The following is an 11,162-nucleotide window of genomic DNA, read 5'->3' as shown; positions in this document are numbered from 1 at the left end:
CTCATGTACAACTGCAGCACTACTGGCTCCAAGTCCAGAAGTTCTCATGGAGTTGGTCGGGCCATCAGCATTTCTAAAACACTCCCCAAGTGGTTCTGAGGCTCTGTTACGTGGCAACCACATGAGGTGGAAGGGAAGGGAAACCTGGAGAAATCCTGGTGGCAAGCACACGAGAAGGAGAGAGACCCATAGCCAAAGGTGTCCCTCCCACCTGCAGTGCTGTGGCTGAAGCAGCAAGGCTTACAGAGCCTACTTTGGGGGCAACCAGTCCTAGAGCTGCCTGGTTGCCTCCATCAGCTGGGTCAGACAGTGGCAGTCTGAGCAGTGGGCCAGGAAGAAAGGGAAGGGATAGAAGGGGGAGGGAATGGGGGGATGGGGGAGGAACGGAAGGGGATGAGTTGGGCAGGTGGCATTTGACAACCTCACAGCCACCTCTTTCCCACCCTCCCTGCTGCTGCCCCAGAGTTCAGCTCAACTTCTTCAATAAAAGGTCCATCCTGGGCAGCCTAAGTCTGCCCTCCTCACCCTCCAGTGTTATTTCTCCATATTACTTGGCTCAGGTTAGAAATTAACCAGATTTGAACAACCAATCGAAAAATGGTCAGAAGACCTAAATAGACATTTCTCTAAAGAAGACATGCAGATGGCCAGTAGAAAAAATCCTCAACATCAGTAATTATTAGAGAAATGCAAATCAAAATTACAATGAGGTACCACCTCACATTAGTCAGAATGGCCATCATTGATAAGTCTACAAACAACAAAAGCTGGAGAGGGTGTGGAGAAAAGGGAGCCCTCCTGCACTGTTTGTGGGAATGTAAATTAGTACAACCACTATGGCGAAAAGTATGGAGGCTCCTTAGAAAATCAAATATAGAACTACCATATGATCCAGCAGTCCCACTGCTGGGCACATATCTGGACAAAACTACAATTTGAAAAGATAATGCACCCATATGTTCATAGCAGCACTATTCACAATGCCCAAGACATGGAAACAACCTAAATTTCATCAACAGGTGAATGGACTAAGAAGATATGGTACTTATACATAATGGAATACTACTCAGTCATAAAAAGGAACAATATAATGCCATTTGCAGTAACATAGATGCAACTAGACATGATCATAGTAAGTGAAGTAAGTCAGAAAGAGAAAGACAAATATATGATATCACTTACATGTGGAATCTTAAATATGGCACAAATGGACCTATCTGTAGAACAGAAACAGACTCACAGACATAGAGAATAGATCTGTGATTGCCAAGGAGGAGGGGGGAGAAAGTAGGAAGGACTAGGAGTTTGGGGTTAGTGGACACAAACTATTACATTTAGGATGAACATGCGGTGAGGTCCTACTGTACAGCACAGGGAACCATATCCAGTATCTTGGGATAGACCCTGATGAAATATAATATAAAAAAGGGAATGTATACGTATGATGGGTCACTTTACCTTACAGCAGAAATTGGCACAACGATTTTTTTTTTGTCTTTTTAGGGCCACACCCATGGCATATGGAAGTTACCAGGGTAGAGGTCAAATCAGAGCTGTAGCTGCTGGCCTACACCACAGCCACAGCAATGCCAGATCTGAGCTATGTCTGTGACCTACACCACAGCTAACCACCACGCTGGATCCTTAACCCACTGAGTGAGGCCAGGGATTGAACCCACATCCTCATGGATACTAGTCAGGTTTGTTACTGCTGAGCAACAACTGGAACTCTGGCACAACATTATTTTAAATCAGCTATACTTTAACTTTTTAAAAATGTTTTTAAAAAGAAATTAATCAGATTTAGGAGCCCTCTTAATCAATTTCCGTCTTTCAAATTCTTTTTTCTATTCTCCTTCCAACTACTTTCAACTTCAGAGCAGATTAGGAGATTGAGAAAGTGGGAGAGTCTGGACAGGAAGTCAGGGTCTTTTGTCTGGGGCTCTGGCCAGCTCTGTGACAGTGGACAAGTCACTTCAGCTTTCTGAGGATGAAATGTGCCTTTTATGTGGAAGGGTGTGAGGCATGCTTGGTGCAGAGAAGAGCCCTTAGCCTGATGCTGTTATCTCATCTGGTGCACTTGATAAAAACAATTTCCTGGGCCTCATTTGGAACACCCTCAACTCTTACTGGGACCCATACCACTCCAGAAAGAGAAATTTCTGTGCATAAATAGGAGCTTGCATTACTGCCTGTTACCTGGCCAGGGCATGGCAGGCTTCTGGCCCTTCCTCATGTGAATGGCTAACACTCTTTCTGAACACTGGGCTGGGCCCTGGGTCAGCTGCTCGGAAGAGGCCACCTCTGAAAGCTTGGGACAGGCACAGAGTGGGAAAAATTTGAGTCACCCAACGCAGGCTCCCAGCTGAGATGGAACAAGACACCATTCTGCCTTCTTGCTTCAGCTCTCAAGCTGTAAACAAGTGTCCTTTTCACGGTCTATTTGTGCCACACATTTCAATTTTTCTGTACTTGTTGTTGGTGATTTTGTTGTTTAAAGTGGCGCTGAATGTAGTGCCAACGTGCTGTCTCGTGTTCTAAGCACAAGCAGGCTGTGATGTGCCCTATGGAGAAAACACGTGCTAGCGGAGCTTCCTTCAGGTATGAGTCATCATGGGGACAACTTGATTTCAGACTTCCAGCCTCCAGAACTGTAAGAGAATAAATTTTCATGGTTTTAAGCCACCCAGCTTGTGGTAAAGTGTGAGGAAGTAAATACAAAGTGTTTAAACCCTCCTGGCCTTTCCTAGTGGTGCTGAGGTTTGGGGCCACCTGCCTGCTTTTCCACCAGGTACAAGGAGCAGGAAGCAACGTCAGCAGGTAGTGCATTCCTTCCTTCCTCTGCCTGTGAGCACATCCTCATCGTTGGTTGGAATAAAGAGGAAAGAGCCTCATTATTTGTTGGCTGGACGATTTTGATACCTCCTTAACTCAAGTTCTTCCGCTGGTGTTCCCCCTTAAAAATCAGCCTTTCCAGAGTTGCCAGAGCTCTTTCAAGTGTCCCGGTGCCATCCTGTGGCCAGGCTGGCCTCCTAGCTCTTCCTTGAACAGGAGAAGCTGGAGCACAGCTCATTCAGGTACTTTCTCCCTGTCTCCCCTGAAGTGTAACCTCAGTGAGGAGGTCTTCCTTCATCTCCTTAGTTACAACAGCACCCCACACTCTTTCCCTCTCACCATGCTATATTTATCTTTTTTTTTTTTGTCTTTTTGCCATTTCTTGGGCCGCTCCCGCAGCATATGGAGGTTCCCAGGCTAGGGGTCTAATCAGAGCTGTAGCCACCAGCCTACACCATGGCCACAGCAGCTTGGGATCCGAGCCACGTCTGCGACCTACACCAGAGCTCACGGCAACTCCGGATCCTTAACCCACTGAGCAAGGCCAGGGATCAAACCTGCAACCTTATAGTTCCTAGTCGGATACGTTAACCACTGAGCCACGACAGGAACGCCTGTTTTGTTTTTAAATCACATCCTGACATAGACTTAGTGTCTAGGAAACCAGTTTGAAATAGGAGATCAGGGAATTTTTATTGACCTAAACAGTGCCTGAGTACTCGTAATTACTTGAATGAATGTTAAATGGATTCTGTCCAAATTTGGTGACTGCTGTGTAGAACTGTCCCAGTCTGGGGTCTGAGGGTGGGGTGAAGGAGGGGTGGGGATGGTCCTACAAGTGCTGCTACCAGTTTCTAGCGGGTAGCTCTCAGCAGTTTCTGGATCTGTGCTTTCTTGGGGGCATCACTTCCATTTTCTCGCTGATAATTAGCTGCTTTTTCCCTTGGATCTTCCTGGGACATGCCATCATTCCTGATCTTGTTATCCCCCAAATAAGGCCCTCTTTCAGAGCCCCAACTTTGAGGACATTTCAGTCAAGACATGCCTCTTTTTCTCTCTCTCTTTTTTTGGGGCTGTGCTTGCCCACTACAGTGACAACTTAACTTGCTGTGTCATAAGGGAACTCCTAGAGAGGCCTCTTTTCTCTTTCAAATCTGGCCACCTTAGCCTCTGGAATCGTATTCCCCAAGAAAATTACTCTCTAAGTCAAGTTTAATACAAATATCTTCCACTATTTTTCTTTCATTTTGCTCCGTCCCTGTCCTACACTGAGTGTAAGAAGAAAAAAAGAGTTTTATAAACCAATTTCATGCCTCCTTCAGATGGACAAAACCCTAATCAATCTCCTAATCAGTAATTCCTAAGAATAGAATGTTTCATCTTTGGAACTTTTAAAAGTTTCATTTGCACCTCTGGTTTGTTTTTCTTTCTTTCTTTCTTTCTTTTTTTTTTTTTTTTTTAGGGCTGCACCTGAAGCACATGGAGGTTCCCAGGGTAGGAGTTGAATTGGAGCTGGCCTACACCACAGCCACAGCAAGAGATCTGAGCTGAATCTGCGACCTACACCACAGCTTGTGGCAACACTGGATCCCTAACCCACTGAATGAAGGCAGGGATCAAACCTGCATCCTCATGGATCCTGGTCAGATTCTTAACCCATTGAGCCACAAAGAGAACTCTTGCACCTCTGTTATTACTATCATTTAAGTGAGAATTTTTCACTTCTCATTGAGATTACTTGCTCTCTATATTATAAATTTCCCATTCCTGATTATCTGTTTATTGACTGAAATTCATCATCCCTCTGAGCTAAAATTCAGAACCTGGACCAGGCTTATGTAACGAACAATCCAGAACAAATGAGAGACCAAGTGGCTAGCTGCATGAATCCTTTCCTTGGCACAGAAGTTGGGGCAGCTCAGTGGTACCTATGAATACCTGAATGAGATGTACAGGCCAGCACAGTCCTCAGAGGCACTCTAAGGCCCAAGGTACCTGACTGCAGAGCTCCTGGCCTACTCTGGCTGTGAAAATAGAGAACCCCCAGAGTGGGCAGGGACCCTCAACACTTAGCCTCTCCTGGAGCATCTTGGAGTTTCATTTTTTCATAATTCTCCTGTTAATCATGCAAAAAAAAAAATCTACTGTTAATCATGCAAAAAATGACTATTATTTTTAAATAAATGTAATTTTTGTTAAAATATCTAACACAAACCCTGCTTCTGTTAAAGTAATTAAGCAAGGAGTCTGTTAGACTGAGATGTCTCTGCTGGCTTGGTAGCCTTCATAGGCAAAGGAAAACCTCAGCCAGAATCAATGCACTGGAATCTGAGAAAATGAAACTGAAGAACAACCAATCACAAACAGCCAACTCAGCTTTGCCAAGTTAGTTAACCGCATAAGCTATAGCCAGTCAGATAATTTCCTTGTTTAGCTTCTGGGTATTCTCTATAAAAGCCTCTTTCCCAGCCTCTGTCAGTGGAGCACATTCAGGGACCTTCAGTTTGGTGCTGCCTCATTCTAGTTGAGCTATGCTCGAATTCCTGAAAATTTTAATGTGCTTCAGTTTATCTTTTAACATGTCTTTTCCTCAATAGTACGTATGTGAGATTCATCCATGCTGTGCCAGGCTGCAGTAAGTTACTGATTCCCAATCTTGTATATTCCATTGAATGAAAACTGCTATGTAGCCACACCAGTGTTTGCTTGTTATAAATAATGGGGCTACTACTACTTCTTGTGCACATTTATATGCCTTTTTGTTGGGTACTTAACCAAGAGTGGAAATGCCTGGTCATAGGGTATGCATGTTCACATGTGAGCCTTCAGTAGATAAGCCAGATTTTGAAAGTTCATGAGAGTTTAAACTGCACTAATTCTCACCCATACTTTGTATTGTCCTGCCACCAACCCAGGGGCACAACCACCAGCCTGAGTTTGCATTTCTCATCCCACTAGCCTTGGTCCCAAGATGCCTTAATTGGGCAGCTTTATTAAACTAGGACATGTTTTTCTGGGGCCAAGGAAACTTCTCTCCCAGGAGTGCTCCTGGGACAGCAGAAGAGTCAATAAACAACTAGTACATAATGTAAGAGTAACTCTGAGGTGTAAGGAAACTATATAGTACCATAGGGCTGAGGGAGAGTGCTTAAGAGAGGACCAACTTGGAAGGGGTTCAGATCTCCTTGGAGAAGGTGTGGTCAGCCCAGCAAATAGCAGAGAGTTCACAGGGAGCTTTGGGGGCCAGGAGGCGCCCTGAGTGCCTGGGCCACGTGAAGTCTTGCATGGGGGCGGCAGCTCAATATGTGAAGCTGGGCTTGGAGAGGAAGTCTGGGGGCCGGCGTACAGCAGGCCACACAGGCTGCTGCCAGGGGCTCCCTGCTCTGTGTTCCAAGGGCTCTGGGAAAGGCCATCATCAGATCCAGGCTGCAAATTTGCAGTTCAGACTGCCCTCTCCTGGCCCATGCTGGAAATGGCAGAAGGGCACTTCCTTCGATGTCCTTCCAGTGCCCTCTGCTGAGAAAGCTCACGGTGCTCGCTCTAAAGAAAACGCAGCTCAGAATTACAACTCAGAGCCCTTGCTGAAGGGTGCATTCAAGCTGGGAGGTAGTAAGTTGATGACTGACACAAATTTTACACAAATGCATGCCATAACCATATTGCCACATTGAAGTGGCTGGTAGGAAAGGGGGCTGATCAGAATTACTTTAGAAAACAGTGTTTTGCCTGGAAATTTTAAGGCTAAAGATGAAAGGGGCTGTAAACAGCATACTCTAATTGGTAAATTTGTTTTCCAGAGGGCTACAATGCTGAAATTGCTTCACAGGTGTGCTGGGGTTGAACAAAGAAGGAAATGGGATGGTAAAGGCTGTTTACACGGCAGGAGAGGGAAGTTACAGATACACAAAGAGGTTAGAGTGAATCCTGAAGACCAGACTAGAATGGAGACATCAGTGCAGCTCAGTACATCCACAGCTGGATAGATACCAGCAACAATGTAAGTACATCTGTGTACATGATTTACCTATATTATCTCACTCTGCTGAGATCGCCCAGTAGCAACCAGTATGCCCAGTGTTAATGTTTAGTTTCTGACTATCATTCTCCAGTAAAAGAAAGGGCGACTCCCTGGTAAAACAGCTGATTCTAGGTCTGGGGTGGGGAACATACAGGATGAGCCTGGAGCTTCTTGTAGTGCCAGAAAATAAGGACATTTTCAAAAAACAAGGATGGGGCATAGCAAAGGCATATGGGAACCAACCTGAAAGAGATCCCAGTGGCCAAAGCTGGAACCAATCTTTCTCTAATGGGCCAGACACTGTGCCAAGTTTTTAAAAATATATAAATATCTAATCCTCACTACAGTTCTGGGAGATTATTACTCCTGTTTTAGAGATGAGAAAACTGAGGTTCAAAGTGGTGAATTAGAAATGCCTCTCCAGGAGTTCCTGTCATGGCTCAGTGGTTAAAGAACCCAACTAGCATTCATGAGGACGGGGGTTCAATCCCTGGCCTCGCTCAGTGGGATAAGGATCCACTGTTGCCATGAGGTGTGGTGAAGGTTGCAGATGTGGCTCAGATCCCTCGTTGCTGTGGCTCTGGTGTAGGCTGGTGGCTATAGCTGGGAACCTCCATATGCCGTGGGTGTGGCCCTAAAAAAGCAAAAAAAGAAAAAAAAATGTCTCTCCTGTAGCCCAGTGCACTGTTGGAAGCTGGAAGGTGCCATTTGTCTTGTGACTGGTTTATGTTGTCCCCGAGTTCCGGGTGATTGACCTGCCTGAGATCATCCCTTCCCAACCTTGGTGTCCCTTGGCGTCACTTGTCCCTTGGGCCTTCCTCCGCCCCAACCCCTGAGAGGGCGCTGCTGTGGGTAAGGAAGCAGGAAACCTTACAGCTGCTTCCTTGTTCCTCCCCGGCCTAGGGTGTGGGTGGGGGTCTATCGGTGCAGCTGCAGGAGGGGGTGGGCTTTCCCTGCACACTGGCTCTTCTAAGGTGGAACCCTTGAAGCATGAGCCGCTCTTCACAGAACACAAACACTTGTGCTCACTGGCCTTTACAGAGTCGAGAAAGTTTCCCCAGGGCATTTTTCTCTTCTAAGTTCCTTCCTGAGCCCTTTGTGTGGAGGATGGCAGCTCTGGTATCTATCTCACTGAAGTCCCCCCCAGCTTCGATTCAGTCCACTGCCTTAGCTTCTGCCACCTGGGGGAAGCGAGGGGTTCCCACATAGCAAATTGTAGTGACAATGAATCTACAGCATCACAGCAATGAACCCTAACTGGAAGCTTTGAGAAAGATGACATAGGAGGAGTCACTTCACAGGTGTGACTACCAGCCCCCATGGGAGCAAAGGGTCAGTCAGCATGAGTGGGTTCTGTAAAGAGGTCAAGGCTGGGCACAGGGAGGACATGACCTGAGGGCCTCCTAGGAGGCAGGTACCTCCTGCAGACTCTTTCCTCTGAGGAGGTCTCATACTTTCCCTAGGAGCCCTGTGGGTCCTTGGAACTCCCACCCCTGCAACTGGCCTTGGCCCGTGACCTTAGCATCCTTGCTTAGTGATTGATATTAAGCAAGCAGGTGGTCCTCCAATGCCACCGTCAGCTGTCACAGGAACTGTGGGAACATCCTGCACTTGCAAGAATCCCTGTTTCCCATGAGTTCTCCTTCCTTAGCCTGCACCGCCATTCCTGCTCACTCTTGCTCCCCAGCAGAAAGCTATGCTTCCCTCTGCAGTGAACAGTGTCTTGCAGCCCTCACGTCTGGTCTGGGCCCAGAGCACAGCCGGAACCCGGGAGAACAGACCCTGGAGCCCATCGAGCAGGCCTTGTCCTCACCTTCTAGGCTGCTTGCCTCTGGCTCAGCTGGTCCGTACCCCTGAGCTTTCTGCTCCCAGCTTCCTTGATCCCCGAGACTCTAGCTGGGCACTGGACTGAGGTTTGACTTGATCTAGATTTTAATCCACAAAAGAAAAGGAAAAGGGCTTGCTCTTCCTGGGGCTGCCAGGGGCTTTGGGAGAGCAGGAGGTGGCTGGGGAGGAAGCATGGCCTTGGGGGCCAGGCCCAGAGGTCTCTCAAATACTCTTCCCCGTTTGGAGCTCATGCCATGGCCCCCAAGGGTTGGAAGAGTTGGCCTGTCTGCCCCAAGGTGACAGGTTCTTGTCCTGCAGGACTCAAGGTGGGTGAGGGTGGGGAAGGGAGATAAGACTGATTGCAAAGCTCTAGGTATCAGCACTTGCTGGGGAGCATTTGACCTGATTTTTTCTTTGTTTCCTTATTCCTCCTTGGGGCCCCTTTGATGTCCCTGCTTTATCAACCACAGCTAATTTTGATCGACAACAGTGTGCCTGGGCCCCCAGTTTATGGAGGCTCAGGGCCAGTGTGGGAGGAAGGTGAACACTGGCAGAACATTCTAGGGCAGAGCATTCCAGGACCTTCTTGGCATTTCCTTCCCAGCAGGGACACACAGTTTCCTAGGGGAGTGGTAAGGCTGGGGTGAGGGGAGCACAGCCTCTGGGGTCCGAGTCTGCCTAGAGGGCTCTGTGGTGACACCTCACTCCCCAGTCTCAGTGTTATCTGTGAGATGGACAGAATGATGGCAGGACCCACCTGGCAGGGGTGGCTGACACACAGCATCAGAACAGCACCTGGCACTGTGCTTTGATGCTGGCAAGTTCTGCCAAACAATTCGTTCTTTCTTCTCTCCCGCTCTCCTTCCCCTCCTTCCCCAGAGCCCACGCCCAGCTCAGCTGCCACAATGTTTGTCCATTTGCAAGTATCCATCCCCTTCCTCTCCTCTCCCCCTTGTCTCTTCAGCCCTTGTCAACAGTTGACATTTGAGGGAGGAGGTGGTTTTTCAAAGAAAGCACTGCTCTGCAAGTTCCAGGGAGCCTCCCAGGGCAGCATTTTTGACACATCCCCCTTGGAGGATGCAGGCATTTGCCTTCATGCTGGTGGCTTTAAAAAATAGACTTTTTATTGATGTATAACATACATGTAGAAAAGTGCCTGGCTAATGTACATGCAGCTAGGTGAATTATCACAAGATGAACACCCTCGTAATCTCTGCCAAAATCAAGGAAAAGACCCTACATTATCAGCACCCTGAAGCCCCGCTCCTGCCCCGCCAATCACTTTCCCACCCCTCCTGCCCAAAGTTCCACTCTCCTATCTTGTGACATCATAAGCTTCTTTGACCTGTTCTTGAGCTTTATATAAATGCAGTCATGATTGAAGCACCTTGGTGTCCGACCTCTTTCACTCAGCACTGTATTTGTGAGATCCAGCCATGTTATAGTGGGCAGTAGCGGTTCTCATTGCTTAGTTTATAGTATTGTAATTTATTCATCCCATTGACCACTAAGAGACATTCTGGGTGTTTAGGGGTAACACTCCTGTGGACATTCCTGTTTGTTTGTGTTTTTGGTGCTCACATGCACACCTAGGCAGTGCTGTGCCAGAGCTGGCTTGTCTGGGTTCTTGAAAGCAAGCCATTAGATTATCAGGAGTTTGTAGAGTTTTGCCCCACTCTGACCTTCCTTCCCTTGCATTCTTGTTGTTCTTGATGTTATTTGTCTATTGTATCTGTATGGCAGGAACGCTATATAATGTGATACTACTCATCAATTCCCAGCTCCAAACTCAGTGATGTCCATCCACGTTGGTAATACGGAATCAGACACCATGGAAATTGATAAATGCTACAAATCCGGGCTGAATATATTATTGTTGTATTGATGGTCTAGAGTCAGACTTAAGAAAGTATAGAGAAAATGTTCATAATGCAGACTAAAGTAACCAATGTGTCATCTCTATAGCTATAAGGTAAATAACACCAAAAAAAAATTGAGAAAATTGGGAGTTCCCATTGTGGCTCAGCAGTAACAAACCACACTAGTATCCATGAAGACACGGATTCGATCCCTGGCCTCGATCAGTGGGTTAAGTATGCGGGATTGCTGTGAGCTGTGGTGTAGGTCGCAGATACAGCTTGGATCTGGCATTGCTGTGGCTATGGTGTACAAGTCCCATTGGACCCCTAGCCTGGGAACCTCCATATGCCACAGATGCAGCCCTAAAAAGCCCCCCCAAAATTTAAGAAAATACTTTTCCAGTACTAGAAAACGATTATGTATCTGATTCAGGAAAGAAATTGCTCACATCATTAAGTGAATGAAGTTCTGACACACATCTAGTTTCTCTTTTACCTTGTTCTTTAACATAAATAAATATATTAAACAGTAGTCATGCTGGAACTGCACTCCAGAGCCAGTTATTAAGCACTTAGCAGCCCAGCCTGGTTGGAGAGCATAGTCTACTTTAGCTGATACTGAC

This window comes from Phacochoerus africanus, chromosome 1 (assembly GCF_016906955.1).
Source record: "Phacochoerus africanus isolate WHEZ1 chromosome 1, ROS_Pafr_v1, whole genome shotgun sequence".
In the NCBI taxonomy this organism is placed as follows: Eukaryota; Metazoa; Chordata; class Mammalia; order Artiodactyla; family Suidae; genus Phacochoerus; species Phacochoerus africanus.
This window is presented reverse-complemented; position numbering follows the sequence as displayed.